The sequence below is a fragment of the Gopherus evgoodei genome, chromosome 3 (genome assembly GCF_007399415.2).
Source record: "Gopherus evgoodei ecotype Sinaloan lineage chromosome 3, rGopEvg1_v1.p, whole genome shotgun sequence".
NCBI classification, from domain to species: domain Eukaryota; kingdom Metazoa; phylum Chordata; order Testudines; family Testudinidae; genus Gopherus; species Gopherus evgoodei.
The window spans coordinates 86,623,440-86,642,534 of record NC_044324.1 but is presented as its reverse complement, the minus strand read 5'-3'; the positions used below and the strand labels follow the sequence as shown (position 1 = coordinate 86,642,534).

Genomic DNA, 19,095 nt, shown 5'->3' with positions numbered 1-19,095 from the left:
AATACTGTCTAGACCATCCCTAAAAGACATTTATCTAACCTACTCTTAAATATCTCCAGAGATGGAGATTCCACAACTTCCCTAGGCAATCTATTCCAGTGTTTAAGATTGGTGAGATTTTCAAGAGAGCTCATTTTGCAGATTTATATTGTCATCATTTGACATGTTTTTTCTTAAGTATAGTTGCATTTGAAGAGTTCAGCAATGACATATGTGTTATATTATCCTGTGGTTATTTATTCTGTGTTGATTGCACTTCTCTAAAAATGGCAAATGCATCATCACTTTTGTCAGTGCTGGCATAATCTCAGTTTAATCGAGGTTGTTGTTAAAACAGTATTTCAGATTGTTTTTAAAGAGATGTTCTTTATGTTTCCTGAATGCTTATCTTTTTGAATATGTGAAGTTGAAATGATTAGCTCATGAATATATTTTGGCTTCAGATAGACTGCTATTTAAGGTTTACTTTTAATTAAAACTAGGACAACAATGCTAAGTAATACTTCCACAATAAAAGTTTATTTAATATAAATGTCCCATACAATCTGGCATCAGTAGAGTGATATTGAAACCCTTGTGGCCTATATTTATATTGAACTGTTTCCTAATGAAGGCATATCCTTTTGGAATTTAATGTATATTACAAACACCAGGTAACTTCAGACTTCACCACCACCACTATTGTTAACCAGTGCAGTAAAAGGGAGACCAGTGAATGGATTAAAGAACCATGGGGTAAGCAAGGCCAGGTATATGCAATAGTCTTCACCCATTAATTAAAAACATTACACAGATCTGGCATTCTTTAAACCCAGAATTCTGCCATTCACTAAGTACTTGTAGGGCATTGTCCACACCATAATATATACAAAAGGTATTGGCCCAGTCTACTCTAAACATTTAGATATACATAGCTATGTCACTCAGGGGTGTGAAAAATTCACAGCTCTAAGAGCATTAATGATGCCAACCTAACCCTAGCTCAGTCGATGGAAGAAAGCTTCCACTGGCCTAGGTCTGGTCTACACTTAAAAATTAGATCAACCTATGTCTCTCAGGGCTGAGGAAAAAATTGTGCTCTGAGTGCCTTAGTTAATTATGTAACCCCCAGTGTAGATGCAGCTAGGTCAATGAAAGAATTTTTCTATCCATCTAGCTCCCACCTCTGAGAGAGGTGGATAAACTTCGTTGATAGAAAAACTCTTTCCATTAACATAGCATCTACACTACGCATTTACATTGTGCCACAATAGCCTTTGTAGTGTAGACATAGCTGTAGCTACTGCTGCTCAGGGAGGGGGGCTTCCTATAGTAATGGAAAAACTTATTCCAGCACTATGAGATGCATTTACACTAAGGTGGTTACAGCTATGTCCTGGTAGCCCCCTTAGTGTAGACAAGCCCATTGTGTTTGTATGAGTAGAAACTTGTCCATCACCCTTTCTTTGTGACCATTACATTTGTAGATAATAGGCAGTGGACACGACTATTACAGCAAAACTTTTGGAGGAGAAATGAGTTCATAGTAACGATTAATAAATTTGAAATGGCTGAGAGTTTGGTTCAACTTGTCAAGGCATCAAAGATTTAGATGTTCATCTTAATCATACATCTTAACTTCCAAAACTGTGGAGGTTCCGCACAGTCGCTCAAAATGTAAAACTGCTCCAGCCTGCACATCTGTACCCATTCACACTGCATGATTTTCCCCCTAGGCCATCTCTTGGTGAAGTGCCAAACAGTGGCTGACTTGAGAGTCAGGGATGGGAAAACAATTTAATTCTTATGAGAGCAGTCTCTCTCTCCCAACCCTGCTTGATGTTAGCTGTGCCATTAGACTATAGATGAACGTTGGTCAGGTTTCAGAAGTATGGATATGGCTCACAGGACAATAGTACTTTCAACAGTAGTTGAATACTGACTAACTGAAAATATATACAGTACATTAAAAACTGAAAATAACTCAATGTCTCTGTAATAGTGATTGGTGCTTGTTTCTAAATCCGAAAGAAGTCTTTGAAAAAAGGCAAAACATTTCCTAAAATATAATAAATAAAACTTAGGCAAAAGGCTTTAAAAGTTTTTGTGAACTTTCTCATGAATTTAAATAATGACCTTGTTTCTATGTCAAGACAGTGTTTTCCTAAATGATTATTTATTATTTTATATATATATGATACTTACGTTTTTGGTGATATAGTCTTAGATCTAGTTGTTAGAATAATATTTAAGTTTTTTGAGTTTTCCTTTAGGAAATAACTTCCCTCTGCCACCCAAGCTTAAATATCTGAAAATGAGGGACATGTTCATTAATTATAGTTTTACATGTTTGATTTACATATAAGTTAACCTCTGCCACTGAGGTTATTCATAGCCCCCCTGTGGAGTGGAAATTTTGTGTTTTAGGCTCTATGCTATAGTTCCATTTAAATAACTATCTTGTCTTTGAAGTGTCCTTTGAAAATTACTTTATATTGTGTTGAAAGATATATGGAGAGTTTTATTCCAACCAGTAATTTTAATGGTACTAAGGAGTTGTGTGTGTTCAATTCATATTTCTGAACGGCCAAGAATGTCTTTACAGAGAATCTCTACTGAATTTTTTTTAGTATGTTGTTTACAGCCAGATTTGTAAGCGAGAACTATTCTATCCATAAAAGTTGACAGCATTATAAACAGACATGCTGAATATATTTCACAAAGTGAAATATGTAACACACTGCAAAATTTTATTTCTGTTCCTAAGGGTTTGTTCGTGTGCACGGAAGTTTAGAAATTAGTCCCAACTTTGAATGTTGTTTCCTGAACTACTTAAACTAGAAAATTGTTCATTTGATATTACTTAAGCCAAAAATGTATTTATCATGTATATATTGCTAAAAATTTATATTAACAGGCAGTCTGTGACTGCTTTTCTTTGTAACACCCCAAATTGATCTTGTGCTTTCTGTGATTAGATTTGTACAGCAACAGTCTTTTAGGAAATGTGAGGGGATAATTAGAATGGGGTTTTTTTTGTTAAATGTTTAAAATATATTTAATAGATTTGCTTATGAAAGGTGACAGATGGACAGCATTTGAAAATGGAGTTCATCAAACTGGACAGGCAACAGATTAAAATTACAATTTATAGTGTTTAATCTTCAAATATAATTCCACAAAACTACATTAAAAGAACATTATTAAGGTTGCAAAGTCAAGCACTCGGAAGCTAGGAAATTCCAAAATTAAGTCATAATCTTGCCTGTGCAACCTTGGTTTGCCCCCCGTGCATATGTATTAGGATACAGCCTTCCGTTACATAATCACATTCTGTTGTTTCCACAGAACTCCCTGCTTCCCCTCATCATGTCTCTTCTGCTTGTCAGATCTCTCTTCCTATCCCCATACTAATTCCTAGTCCCATTCTCCTTGCCCAAACAGTTCCAGCCTCTGCTCTCCCTTTTAGCTCCCAGTTCCAGTCTCTTCAACGCACCATTCCTGAGTTTCTCTTCCCCTCCAGGCTCTCCACAGCCCTTGGTCACCACTAGTAGGGTTGGCAGGTGTCTGGTTTTTGACTGGAATGCCTGGTTGAAAAGGGACCCTGCTGGCTCCCATCAGCACAGCTGACTGGGTCACTAAAAGTCTAATTGGCCTCAACGGGGCAGGCAGGCTCCATGCCTGGCTCCACTGAACTGCCGAAAGTGGCGGCATGTCCATCTGGCTCCTAGGCAGAAGGGCGGCCAGGGGGGCTCTGCACGCTGCCACCGCCCACAGGCACCACCCTGAATGCCAGGTCCACAGCTCCCATTGGCTGGGAACCACAGCCAATGGGAGCTGTGGGGGTGACACCTGTGGACTGTGGCAGCGCACAGAGCCATCTGGCTGCCCCTTCGCTTAGGAGCCAGCGAGACATGCCAGTCACTTTCTGCGAGTTGCCTGAGGTCAGCAGCGCCACCAAGAGCCTGCATCCCAAACCCCCTCCTGCGTCCCAACCTCCTGCCCCAGCTTGAAAACCGCTCCAGCACTCAAACTCCCTCTCAGAGCCAGCCACCCCCTCTGCCAAATTTCTAGTCCCTGCCCAAAAGTATGAAGGTGCTAAAGCTGTTCAGACAAAAGATCACCAGAATTTTTTTAATGTGGACTAAACATAGTTTCTGCTTGTATAGTTCGGGACATGCAGCTTAATTATGAATGGAAATTGGAAGATAATTTGCCAGGTTGAAGCATGCTCTATTCATTTGGCTGAGAATGCTCACTTGTGCACCCAATTCTGTAGCAATTTTTTCAGTGAAAATCAGTGCTCCGTATTAGACCTCCCTCTACCTGCTTATTGTATAACATGCTTCCTTTGTCAGTGATTAGTATAGGAAAGTTAGAGACTATACAGTTGAGTTGTTTTTGTTTTTAATTTGGAATATGTAGTTGTGCAGATGGAATCAATTGTGCTTTCACAGTCTGTTAAGGTGACCTCATGATATAAATTAACGGTGGTAGATTTAGATCCAAACATTTTATGAATGCTGATTAGAGTTAGGTGGTTGGTGCAGTGTCTGAAATAGCTCCTTCTGTTCTCTCAGGGTATTTATCCATCATACTTAAATACAGAAGACACTGAAATAATTTGTGATAGCAAGTCCTCCTGCTGTTTCACTGTTTAGTTGTTCAATATGCATTTGTTTGGAATGAAACTAAACATCTGTTTTAAATCAAAATTTGAATTGTTTGAGGATTGCAGCCGCAAATGTTTATCTGTGCAAAAAGAGGGTAGATACGCTGATTTTGTTTTAAAAGATTTATATGAAAGTGCTTGTACAGACATTTGTTAATTTTTGTAATAAAGCAAAAAATATTCTTCATAGTGATTAAAAATCTGGGAAGTCCTTCTGTGATGTTTCATATGATGACCCTCTTATTTCATTGACTGTAAGATAGCATTATTATAGTAGGGAAAGTATTTCTTACTCTTGTCTTTTGTCTGAAGGCTTGTAGGAACTGTACAGTATGAAAAGTAATTGGTAAAATATATGAGTCGTATTATGAAGATTCATTTCACATTTTCTAGTTTAACAAAACACTATAGCTTTCATTTTACCACCTCAACTTTTTGAGAAGGTAAATAAATAAAAACAAATACCAAAATAAGAAAGGAACTTTATCAAAATTCAACTATTTTGTTTTGTTGCTCAGAAAATTTCAGTGGACGAGGCTGGAAATTTTTGGAAGTCTTTAAAAACCTGTCACAGTGACGATCATATAAAAGATATTATTAATCATTCTTAGAAATTTGACTATTTCATTTTAAAGCTGTGTAATGAGTACAGATTGTGACAGGAAATGTCTAAACATGTAGAATAATATCAATGGTCTAACAATATAAGGTGATGCCTTATTTTAGATAGTATTGCCTGCTATAAAAAATGAGTAGCAGATTTAAAATATCTAGGTTTTACTATTGAGTTTATTACTGTATGATAAACAGCACTATTAAATTTTAAATACATGAAGGAATTAATTTGTGAAGTCATACAAATATACAGTTGCTCTTTCAACTGTATGAATATGTCAAGGCCCATCCTGCAACCATTACACATGTAAAGAATCCTTTCTCACATAAGTGTTTCCATTGAATTCATGTGAATAAGACTGGGTACTTAATGCGGATGTGGGCTGGAGTTGGTATGTTTGCAGATTATGAATATCTAAACAATAAACAATATCTAAAAAAATGCAATGCATCACTTCTGCCATATTTTTGTGTGTGGCATTTACTGTAAAACATCAAAACTTTATTTATTTAAGAAAACATATTATAATTAGATAAACGGTTTAATGAAATATTCACACACTTTATGATGTCTGTAGCTAATAATGAAATTAGTGAACACATTTTATGCTGTTGTAGATTCAAGTGCATTTCCATAATCAGGTCTTCTCTCTACTTATGCATATTAGTTTTTATTAGTAGATGAACAAGAATAGTACACATTTTTTAATCTAATTTTAGGAAACTAAAATATAAATCTTATTCAGATTTATAGGTATAGGTGTTTCAGCTCATTGCCTTCATCTTCTTGGAATGGTCATTCCCATTGTTTTTTGTAAATTTGATGTACAACTTGTCGAAGAATTTGGAAGTATATGTTAGTGGAACCATGTGTGTGTTGCTTTCTCCCGTGGCTAAAAGAGGAGGTGTTTTCAGAACCCAGACAACACGTTTTACTGCCCTGTCATATTTGTTCTTCAGTAAATAACTTGGATGTAGACGTAGCCATAGAATACAGTATAAACCACTGGTGTCAGCAGGTAGGGTATGTGTAGCAACACACCACAGTGAAAAGCAAGCTGTGTCCACACTGTGGTGTGTATCTACACATCAGTGAAAGGCTTCAGCAGCTCCCCACTGTCAAATTTTCCCTGACGCAAGGAAGGTCTCCAGCAACAGTGAGTTGGTGGAGCCCTTTCCTCATTGCTAACATCTTTCCCTATAATGGGAAGGGCTCCTGCCACAGGGAGGTAGCGGGATACTGCACTGCTGAAAATAGCAGTGTAGACAGGGACTCACTGCATGGGTGAGTTAAGAGCCATTTAGGGCATGTAGTCTGATACATGACCACATACTTCAAGTATGCTTTTACTAGCCTAAGTTATACCTAGTGGATGTGTGCTGCTATTTAAACCCATGCTAGGAGGGCTACCTCTATGTATATGCTACACGCTGCTGGACGAGGCATGGAGTGTAAGAGAACATAAGAACATCCATACTGGGTCAGACCAAGGGTTCATCTAGCCTAGTATCTTGTCTTCCGACAATGGACAATGGCAGGTGCCCCAGAGGGAGTGAACAGAACAGGTAATCATCAAGTGATCCATACTGTCTCACCCATTCTGAGATTCTTTTTTTAATTGAAAAAAAAAAGTGTCATATTAGCTATCCTCCAGTCTTTTGGTACAGAAGCTGATTTAAATTTTAGGTTACAAACCACACAGTCAGTAGTTCTGCAATTTCACATTTGAGTTCCTTCAGAACTCTTGGGTGAATACCATCTGGCCCTGGTGACTTATTACTGTTTCAAAACCTCCTCTAAGGACACCTCAATCTGGAACAGTTCCTCAGATTTCTCACCTAAAAAGAATGATTCAGGTTTGGGAATCTCCTCATCCTCAGCCGTTAAGACCAATGCAAAGAATTCATTTAGTTTCTCTGCAATGGCCTTATCCTTGAGTGCTCCTTTAGCATCTCAATCATCCAGTGGCCCCACTGGTTGTTTAGAAGACTTCCTGCTTCTGATGTACTTTTGAAAAAAAATTGCTATTACTTTTTGCGTCTTTGGATAGCTGTTCTTCAAATTCATTTTTGTCCTTCCTAATTGTGTTTTTACACTTCACTTGCCAGAATTTATGCTGCTTTCTGTTCTCCTCACTAGGATTTAACTGACACTTTTTACAGGATGCTTTTTTGCCTCTCACTGCTTCTTTTACTCTGTTGTTTATCCATGGTGGTTCTTTTTCAGTTCTCGTGCTATGTTTTTTAGGGGGAAAACATTACTGCATGCATTTTACTAGGGTGACCAAATGTCCTGATTTTATAGGGACAGGCCTGATATTTTGGGCTTTTTCTTATATAGGGTCCTATTATCCCCCATCCTCTGTCCCAATTTTTCACACTTGCTGTCTGGTCACCCTACATTTTACCAGGGCAGCCCAGACAATCCAGGGGGCCTGGGGCAAAGTGGGAGAGCTGCGGCGCTTGTACTCACCCAGTGGCCATCCGGGTCTTCGGCAGGGGAGCCTTCAATTGCTCCACGTCTTCAGCAGCACTGAAGGGCTCCCCACCGCTGAAATGCTGCTGAAGACCCAGAGCAACTGAAGAGCCCCCACCACTGAAGACCCAGAGCGACTGAAGGGCCCCTCGCCGCCAAAATGCCGCCTAAGACCCAGAGTACCGCTGGGCCAGGGCTCACGGGGCATTTCGGCGGTGGGGGGCCCTTCAGTCATGCTGCATCTTTGGCAGCACTGGAGGGTCCCCTGCCGCCGAAATGCCGGCCAAAGACCCAGACTGCTGCCGGGCCAGGGCTCACGGGGCTCCTGTGGGACCCGGGGCCTGAGGCAAATTGCCCCACTTGCTCCTTCCTTCCCCACCCCGGGTGGCCCTGCGTTTTACCCACAGCAATGAATAACTAGCAAAGCAGATTCCTCTAGCCATGTCAAGTCTTCAGATGTCTCTGTGCGTTTGACTCTAGATGGTGCTGTGCATTTTGACAGATTTCTGTTAAGCTTGAATAGCATTATACAAAGCCACTGCTAGCTGTACGTTAATCCATTTGTTATGCCACGGTGTGCACATATAATTGTTAGCACTGACCGCAATCGCAGTTGTGCTTTTGATCTTATTACAATAGATTGTTGGCCTTGTTTGAATGAATGCTTTACTGTTTTTAATATTTAGTGAGGGTTACATGTTGATTCTTCTTAAACCTTACTTGAATTTAAAGAGCTCTCAGATAGAAAAACTTACAAGAAATACACTGAAAACTGAGTGTTTGTTAACTTAAAACAGAAGTAATACCCGCAACACTCATCTTCCAGTCTGGACCAAATAGGCATAGGTGAACCTTACTAAAGGATACCAACTGAGACGGAATAAGTACAGTCTATAGCATTTTGTACCCTTTGCCCTCCCTCACTCTTTAAAACACAAAAGCAGTCCCACTAATTCACTTAATTATCTCTCAAATGTTTTTAAATGATTAAGAAATGAATTTTTAGAGACCATTCATCAAATATTTGATGTATGCCCATTTGTTTGACATGTAATTATTTCTGTGCAAATTCTCATTTTATTTTTATTTTATTAATAACATCCAGTATTTGATGTTGTTAAAAATGATAAAATAAAATAGATTTATATCCAAAAACGTTAGGCTGCATTAAATCTCAAATGTGCAATGAATATTTGAAATTCCATATTTGTTTTAAAATTATTAAAATTTTCTTTTTAGTTAATAAATTAAGGTATTTTAAAGTTCTTGCAGTTAATATGGAAGTTAAGAGTATTTGACTTAAACAAAACCGAGTAAAGACAGATATCATGTAATTAAGAAGGGGAACTTTGAGGAACTTTTCAAAGCTCTGACTTCACCAATGATCTGAAACTCGAAGCCACAGATCATCAAGTTTGTGGGAAGTCCTGGAGTCATGCTGAAATCTTTTCTTGTTTTAGACATACAGTGCCACAATAGCAAGGAATTCTTCAAGTGCCGGTCCCAGTGGGTATTCACTGTAGGAGTACATGCACTCTGGGTGCCCAACTTTGGAAATTTTTCAGTAGCAGTATTCTTAGGTAGATTAGTAAAAATCAGTATACTATCCCAAAAGATAGGAGATTTCTGTCAATAAAGCTGTCAGATGAATAAAAAAAATATCATTTTTAGAGACTTTCTGATGAGAGTATACTATGAGAGCAAATCCTATTTGAAAACTTAGCATTAGCCATTCTGTTTTATGAAAGGAGATTACTACTCTTTCCACATGAGCCAAATATTTCCATCTTCTTTTCTGGATAACTTTAGAGATAAGGGGCTGTTGAACTTTGTTGAATCTTGGAATTTGTTATAAATATATTCCATTTAATTCCAGCTTTCTCATCCATATGTTAATATGAAAATAACATTCAGTTGAAGATTCATAGCTTGGTCTTTAAATTGTAGATTTTCAATGGCCAAATCTTATTTAATCTGGTAAATGCAGCTGCTGCCTTGTTAGTTTGTGACAATGTGCTCACTGCAAATGTGGTTGGCAGGAAAAAAAAAAGGGGCCGGGGCTCTTTTAGGGGGCCCCTACTACATTCTGGTTATGAGGGAAGGGAATAGGGTATTTACTAGAGCAAAGTTGAGGGGGGGAACAGGAAGTGGCTGGACAGGTGGATGGGAAATTGGCAGACCTCATTTGTCTTCAGTCGAGCTGTGCAGATTTATAGTGTTAGAGAAGTTGGCTTTATATATTGACATTGCTTAACAAGGTCTGCAGTTGGTTAATGCTAAATTAGGAGATGTTGTGGTGAGGCTCTCTCGCCCTTGGAGTGTTTGCTTGTGCTTCATGTTGCTGCTATCTCCATCTTCAGTGCTTCCTGCAGGCTGCTTGCCTCTGACTCTAGATCTTCTGTAGCTCAGTTCTCCAGCCAAGCCACCAAGTTCAAACCTCTTCTGGGATATCACAGACAAGACCAGATTAATCTGGATACTTCTCCTGCCCCCTTGGGCTACTGAAGTCATCTCCTCATACTTAAACCAACCCTATCTTGGGGCTTCCCCTGCAGGAGCCTACATTCCCCCTGTAGTGTGCTGCCTACATTATCTCAAGCTGTTATGCTAATACTAGGCTTCTCTCAGCCAGAGACCCCTGACTCTTCTGGAGTCTCTCCCTCAACTGAGCTTCTTAAGGCTTAGTTCTGCCGCCTATGGCAGGGAGCCAGTTAGCTACTTATCTCTCCAGGTGCAAAGTATGACTAATTGGGTTCATTGGCTATCTTTCCAGGTGGTAGGGGTATGCCCCATCACAGATGTTTATATTCCAACAAATTTCAATTTAGTATGTTAAAGATGTTCATTAATTACTACCTGATAGCAGCAGTGTGCTATACAAGTTAGAACCAATCTGTTAACAAACAGCAAGTCCTATACTAAGAGGAAATAATATTTTCCTCAATGACAATTTCTTTCTGAAGGTACTTAGTTGTTCCTTCATTAGTAAAAACTTAATGACATTTTCACTGCCCTTGGAGACAAAGGAGGAAGAAAAGAAGCTTTGGTGTGCTGAAGTATAGGAAAAACTTTTATTTTTGCTCTTGTATTCAAAGTTTTAACTAACACTTAAGAAAATAAAACAAATATCGTAGCAAAATATATGCACAATACAATGTGTCAAAGACTTCACTCAAATGTAACCTTGTTCTGAAGTGCAAGAGTTTAATGCTTCTAGTAGCCTTAGTACATTTTCACCTCTGCACTTTGGTATTTTAAATGCCAAGTTTTAGCTAGGCATGAAGTTATAATGAACACTGTCATTTCATAGTGGTTTTTTTTAAAAGTATTCTCTCTCATGATGAGTGAAAATGGAAAATAAGAATTTTTTTTATAATCTTTTCACTTTGCTGAATGAGAGAGTTAGCAGCATACTTTTGGAAACTTAGAATTGTGTAATTTGAGGCTGAATGAACAGATCAGCAAAGAAAAGCTCCAGCTTAATAACAATATATTTGTTTGTTTTAAGAAGGATTGTTTTTATTTTGCTTTGTAACTACTTACCTAATTTTACTACTATATATTCTATTATGTTGTGCTATTGGAAAAAAAAACATTTCAAAGCTGAATAAAAATCAAATACTTGCTGTGACAGACTATACCTGTGTCCCCTATTGTAAATATCTTTGTATAAAGTTTGACTGGTGAGGTATCATTTGAAAACTCATAATTTGCTAGTCATTATTGTCCTAGTAAAATAAGTGTGGTGACATTGTATGTAAAGTTATAAGATTCCACTGTGTGGTGTTACTAAAACACGTTCTAAGTCTGGGGAGTGATCAAACCACTTCCTCAAAGACAAAGGGAAAGCTGATGCCTCAGCCAGTTATAAACAAGGCTAAAGTGCCATTACCTACTAAATGGCCATTTTGGGGGGCAGGAAAGGGGGTATGGGTGAAAAATCTACATTTTAGAGACTGTCCAGAGACTGCCTATTGCCATGCTCCAAGCTGGGGATGCTTCTCAAAGTTAGGAGAGGACTATAAAAAGAAGGGGCAGACACCCCAAGGGGCCCCCTCCTCCTCGCTCTCTGTCCATTGTTTCACTACACCAGAAGGAACAAAGGAAATAGCCATTAAACAGAAGAAGGAGTTCTGGCCTAAGAAGTGTGGCCAGTAAGCCTGTTTGAGAGACTCATAGACTCTAGGACTGAAAGGGACCTCGAGAGGTCATCGAGTCCAGTCCCCTGCCCTCATGGCAGGACCAAATACTGTCTAGACCATCCCTAATAGATATTTATCTAACCTACTCTTAAATATCTCCAGAGATGGAGATTCCACAACTTTCCTAGGCAATCTATTCCAGTGTTTAACTACCCTGACAGTTAGGAACTTTTTCCTAATGTCCAACCTGAATCTCCCTTGCTGCAGTTTAAGTCCATTGCTTCTTGTTCTATCATTGGAGGCTAAGGTGAACAAGTTTTCTCCCTCCTCCTGATGACACCCTTTTAGATACCTGAAAACTGCTATCATGTCCCCTCTCAGTCTTCTCTTTTCCAAACTAAACAAACCCAATTGTTTCAGTCTTCCTTCATAGGTCATGTTCTCAAGACCTTTAATCATTCTTGTTGCTCTTCTCTGGACCCTCTCCAATTTTTCCACATCTTTCTTGAAATGCAGTGTCCTGAACTGGACACAGTACTCCAGTTGAGGCCTAACCAGCGCAGAGTAAAGCGGAAGAATGACTTCTCATGTCTTGTTTACAACACACCTGTTGTTGCATCCCAGAATCATGTTTGCTTTTTTTGCAACAGTATCACACTGTTGACTCATATTAAGCTTGTGGTCTACTATGACCCCTAGATCTCTTTCTGCCATACTCCTTCCTAGACAGTCTCTTCCCATTCTGTATGTGTGAAACTGATTGTTCCTTCCTAAGTGGAGCACTTTGCATTTATCTTTGTTGAACTTCATCCTGTTTACCTCAGACCATTTCTCCAATTTGTCCAGATCATTTTGAATTTTGACCCTCTCCTCCAAAGCAGTTGCAATCCCTCCCAGTTTGGTATCGTCCGCAAACTTAATAAGCGTACTTTCTATGCCAACATCTAAATCGTTGATGAAGATATTGAACAGAGCCGGTCCCAAAACAGACCCCTGCGGAACCCCACTTGTTATAGCTTTCCAGCAGGATTGGGAGCCATTAATAACTACTCTCTGAGTACGGTTATCCAGCCAGTTATGCACCCACCTTGTAGTAGCCCCATCAAATTGTACTTTCCTAGTTTATCTGTAAGAATATCATGAGAGACCGTATCAAATGCCTTACTAAAGTCTAAGTATATCACATCCACCGCTTCTCCCTTATCCACAAGGCTCATTATCCTATCAAAGAACGTTATCAGATTAGTTTGACACAATTTGTTCTTTACAAATCCATGCTGGCTATTCCCTAGCACCTTACCACCTTCCAAGTGTTTGCAGATGATTTCTTTAATTACCTGCTCCATTATCTTCCCTGGCACAGAAGTTAAACTAACTGGTCTGTAGTTCCCTGGGTTGTTTTTATTTCCCTTTTTATAGATGAGCACTATATTTGCCCCCTTCCAGTCTTCTGGAATCTCCCCCGTCTCCCATGATTTCCCAAAGATAATAGCTAGAGGCTCAGATACCTCCTCTGTTAACTCCTGGAGTATTCTAGGATGCATTTCATCAGGCCCTGGTGACTTGCAGGCATCTAACTTTTCTAAGTGATTTTTTACTTGCTCTTTTTTTATTTTATCTTCTAATCCTACCCTCTTCCTGTAAGCATTCACTATACTAGACATTCCTTCAGACTTCTCAGTGAAGACCGAAACAAAGAAGTCATTAAGCATCTCTGCCATTTCCAAGTCTCCCGTTACTGTTTCCCCCTCCTCACTGAGCAGTGGGCCTACCCTGTCCTTGGTCTTCCTCTTGCTTCTAATGTATTGATAAAAAGTCTTCTTGTTTCCCTTTATTCCCATAGCTAGACTGTGGTGAGAAAAACTTTACTTTGAACTTGACATAGTTTAAGTCAGGTATTTTATCTTTATTTTTCTTGTAATCATTTCTGATATGTATACCTCATGACTTCTATTCACTTAAAATCTATTCTTTGTAGTTAATAAACTTGTTTTATTGTTTTATCTAATCCAGTGTGTTTGAAATGAAGTGTTTGAGAAGCTCCATTTGGGGTGGCAAGTTATGTGCATGTCATTTCTATTATTTAGATGATGGACTTTATATAAGCTAGTATTGTCCAGAAGATGGCAAAGGCAGCACAGGACACACATTCCTGGGGGGAAATCGGGGACTGGGGATGTGTTGTGGCCACCCTGCAGTATAACCAAGGCTGGTGAGAGTCAGACTGTTACGCAAGTATGGCTGGAAGGCTGCAGTTGCACACAGACACTCAGGATGTGGCTTGCAGAGTGAAAGGCTATTTGAGTGGCCCAGGTGAGAGCTCCTTCAGCAGACATTGTAAGGCACAAGAGTGACACAAATATTCATTAGTCTGTTTTGTACCCTGGGTATGTCAAAGTTGCCCATTGATCCTTTATACCCCAATGCAATTTTATCTCTGTAGACTTTTTTTTAAGTAGTGCCTCTTATGAACTAGTATTTTCTCTGCTTTTCCCACTCCTGGATCAGTGTCCAGGGTCCTCAGTGACTTGGAATAATTAGGGTCACATTTGTACTTTTTAGGCGGTATAATCTGTGCTTATTGAAGACATTTGTGCATAAAACTATGTGTGTTTAAAATAAAGGATATGCTTAGCTTTTTAATAAAGGAGTAATCACATATTTAAGAAGTAGTTGTCATCTTCAATGCAGTCTGTTACATATAGAAATTAAATAATTCTATATAGACAAAACATTACAGCTACCTTTATTTGTTTTTAGTTGAAACAAAGGGTATGTTTTTCACACCATTGTTTTCCTTTTCCAAAGAGAGAGGTACACAAAAGCTCCTTATCCTTTACATCTCCATGGGTGATCTTATAATGTGTCGTATCCTGATAAGCAATATGTTTCTTCATCACATTAAAATAACAAAGTGTGTCTGTTATAAGAATCTAATTCAAAACTCAAGTATGCCAATTTCAAAGTGGGTTTTTGGGGGGAACTGCTTTTCCAGCTACATTCAAATCAATTTATAAAGCAATAATGCAGTATGTTAAATAAATGTAAATTGCCTTGAGTTTTAATGCCCCAAATTTGTATTTTGTGTAAGATTTTAGTATATAAAATACTATATAAATTTTCAGGGAGATCATTCAAAACATGTATGTTCTAAGAATCACATACAAACAGTTTTGGAAATTCAGAACAAAGCCATTGTTCTTTTTAACATATTATACTGTTGCTCTATAAATTAAGAGGCAACAAGGAACTGCCCAAATAAGTAGCTTTATTTTTAGAGTTGCTGAGCATCCACAACACTCATTGATTACAGTGAGAATTATGATGCTCAACATCTCTGCTAATCAGGCTACCCATTTAGCTGTGTGCATGATGATTTAGGTGCCCAATTTAGGCACCAAAGTTATACCTTAGTAGTTTTAGCTCACAACCAACATATGATCTGGGAAAAGGGATAAACAGTGAGGTGGCAAAATGTTCAGATGATACAAAATTACTAAAGATAATTAAAACCCAGGGAGACTGCAAAGAGCTACAAAAGGATCTCTCAAAACTGGGTGACTGGGCAACAAAATGGCACAGGAAGTTTAATGTTGATAAATGCAAAGTAATGAACCTTGGAAAGCATAATCTCAACTATACATATCAAATGATGGGGTCTAAATTAGCTGTTACCACTCAAGAATGAGATCTTGGAGTCATTGTGGATAGTTCTCTAAAAACATCCCCTCAATGTGCAGCGGCAGTCAAAAAAGTGAACAGAATGCTGGGAATAATTAAGAAAGGGATAGATAATAGGACAGAAAACATCATGCGCCTCTATATAAATCCCTGGTATGCCCACATCTTGAATACTGCATGCAGATGTGGTTGCCCTGTCTCAAAGATGATGTATTGGAATTGGAAAAGGTTCAGAAAAGGGCAACAAAAATGATTAGGGGTATGGAATGGCTTCCATGTGAAGAGAGATTAATAAGACTGGGACTTTTCAGCTTGGAAAAGAGACGGTTAAGGGGAGATATGATTGAGATCTATAAAATCATGGGTGGAGTAGAGAAAGTAGATAAGGAAGTGTGGTTTACTACTTCTCATAACACAAGAACATAAGACAAGGGGTCACCAAATGAAATTAATAGGCAGCAGGTTTAAAACAAATAAAAGGAAGTATTTTTTCACACAATGCACAGTCAATCTGTGGAACTCCTTACCAGAGGATGTTGTGAAGGCCTGGACCATAAAAGGGTTATAAAAGAAAAACTAGATAAATTCATGGAGGATAGGTCCATCAATGGCTATTAGCCAGGTTAGGCAGGGATGGTGTCCCTAGCCTCTGTTTGCCAGAAGCTGGGAATGAGCGACAGGGATGGATCGCTTGGTGATTACCGGTTCTGTTCATTCCCTCTGGGGCACCTGGCACTGGCCACTGTCGGAAGACAGGATACTGGGCTAGATGGACCCTTGTTCTGACCCAGTAGGGCCAGTCTTATGTTCTTATGTTAATGTTTTGATAATGAGCTGACAAAGATAAGAGCGCATAGTATACCTACTGAAATCTGTTGTCAACTGCAGATGCTTAGCATCTCTGAAAATGAGGCCATTTCTTAATTAAATAAAAATTAAAAATTGCAGCCCAAGCGTGTCTGGGCCACAAGGATGTCTGGAAGCTCTGACTTCCACAGCACTATGACATAGTGGAAATCTTTTCTACAATACGGTTTGAAAGTTAGAATGGAGGAATTGTTTTGTTGTAGTCAGGTATCCTAAAAATCTATTTGCCATGGAAAAACACAAAATTTGCATTTTTACAGAGAGTCTTTAGTTTTTACATTTTGTGGAAAAAATAAAAACATATATTAACTATTAATTAAACTTTACTGAAAGCACCGGTGTCACTTAATCAGTTTGTGCAACCTCCCCTTCTTGTGGTTGATTTTTGAATGTGCTTTCAATGTATATGGCTATACATACTCCAATAAACTGCTTCTGGCCTATAGAGGTTTGTATTTTAATGCCTCTCAAATTTCTCTTCAGCCTCCAGACATGAGTAATTAAGTTATAAAAAGATGCCGAAAACTGTAAAAATCACCCTCTAAAGACTGTCACTGAGTTTGGCAAAGACAAATTTCATGTCGATATTAATGTATTATATGCAGCAAAGCTATAGATTACAAATTGAAAATCTATTAATTTTATTTTATTATAATAATTGATGGCAGTGGTAAGGTTAAAAACTGTAAATATATCCATAAAACATTGTGTTCAACTGATACCTATATATATTGTGTCTAGGGAAACTAAAGTTCAGCATTTCATTTTAATCATGGCTTTTTATGTTTTTCTTTATCTGATTTCTTTTTAATTATGGAAAACTAAGATCCCTTCTTATAATCCATGGGCCAGATCATATATTCAGTTTTATCCATCACAAGCTACTGTAGATTGCTGTGCACACATTCATTGCTGGGAATCTATCCCATGAATATCTGTTCTAATTCTAAAAGCTGTGCTGTATCAGTAATGGGACTATCAGAAGCAAAGTGGGATTGCAAATCTGTTTTTATAATGTTCTTCCAGACTACAACTATCTGTTTGATAGCAGTTCTGATGTTTGAGTTCAGGGAAGAAACCAAAAGCTGTGTTATGCTTTTGTGTGCAGTTTTTCAGCAAAATGCTATTTGGGCTAAAATCTGTATCTATTCTCTACACTATGATTGGACATTAGGATTATTTTAAAGCTTTTTTTAATAAATCCTCAACAGAAATATTCTGTTCAAGTATATAGTAATTCGTTGCTTATAGCATTCCCTTTCATTTTTCACAAAAATTCTCATTAAATCCTAAACATAGAATATGCTATTTGTAAAATCGTTAGAATCAAATTCTTTTCCTTAAATTTCACCTACCACAACCCCCTCAGGATATCTGTGTCTACTAGTCCTCCTGTGACTGCACATATTGTAGTAAACATGTTACTAAAATATCTACTTTATTTAGTGTGATTGGAAGTGTACAGGTTGAAATCCAAATCCCTCCCCCCAAATAGATGAAATAAAAACACTAAATGTCAGATCACCTTTTGTTCTTAAGATCAGAAATCTTCTCAAAATATAATGTCATTGGATAATCATAGAATCACAGAATCATAGGACTGGAGGGGACCTCAAATGGTCATCTAGTCCAGTCCCCTGCATTCATGGCAGGACTAAGTATTATCTAGACCATCGGTGACAGGTACTTGTTCAACCTGCTCTTAATGGTTTGACAGAATTGTTTAACTGTTTGTATTCGGTGACTTGGATTTTAATTCTTTCCATCTTGCTGAGAGTCCTGAAATTATATCATTCAGTTTATACGTACATAGTTTTTTGCAGGGCAGTTACTTTCTTTGTGGATGACAACAGGGTACAAAAGTTTAAAAAAATAAAAAATAAATAAAAAAGGAAATCCAGTTCATCAGCCAGAAAGCTATCGAAGAGAAGATGTCAGGAAAATAATTTTAAATATTTATTCAGCACATTCCTTGGCCTGCACCACCTCCCACAGCCCCCATTGGCCTGGAGTGGCGAACTGCGGCCAGTGGGAGCACCAATTGACCGAACCTGCGGATGCAGCAGGTAAATAAACTGGTGGGCCGTGGGCAAAAGGTTGCCAATCCCTGTGCTATACATATATTAATTCTCACAATTCTTCTGTGAAGTAAGTATTATACCCATTTACAAAGAGGTAGAAGTCAGTGAGAGAGCCAAGATTAGAAATCAGCAATTCCTGGTTTCTACTCAGACCATTAGATGATGCTACCCCTCAGAATATGTAAATGAAAATGAAATAAGCATTTGGAAACAAGATTACTGAGTGCTGATGAATTAACATGGTATCCAGCTTAGTTTTTGATGAATCAGCACATGTTCAATATCACTCAGGATGTGCATTTGTTACTCATTTTTGGTTTTCCTTGTCCTGAGGCCAGATGTGATTTCTGCAGTCATGTATGTAATATTTGCATTAACTGAGACCACATATGCTTGTACAGAAATATTGATGTCTGTGTATTGTCTTTCCTGGGACTCTGTTATCTCATCAAGCCTAATTATTGCAAAATACATCAAATCAAGTTGAATTAGGAAACTAGATCTGCTAAAACTGACTTGTCTTGTCCATTTCGTATATGTCTGTCATTACACCAACCCTTGTAAGAAACTATTTATGTTAGT

At 38.3% G+C, this 19,095-nt stretch overlaps 1 protein-coding gene across 1 annotated transcript in view; it reads left to right on the top strand.

Moving 5' to 3' along the window:
* The window catches only part of ASCC3 (activating signal cointegrator 1 complex subunit 3), a 544,482-nt gene that overhangs the window by 323,777 nt on the left and 201,610 nt on the right, over positions 1–19,095 (top strand). The gene's annotated exons all lie outside the window — the stretch shown is intronic.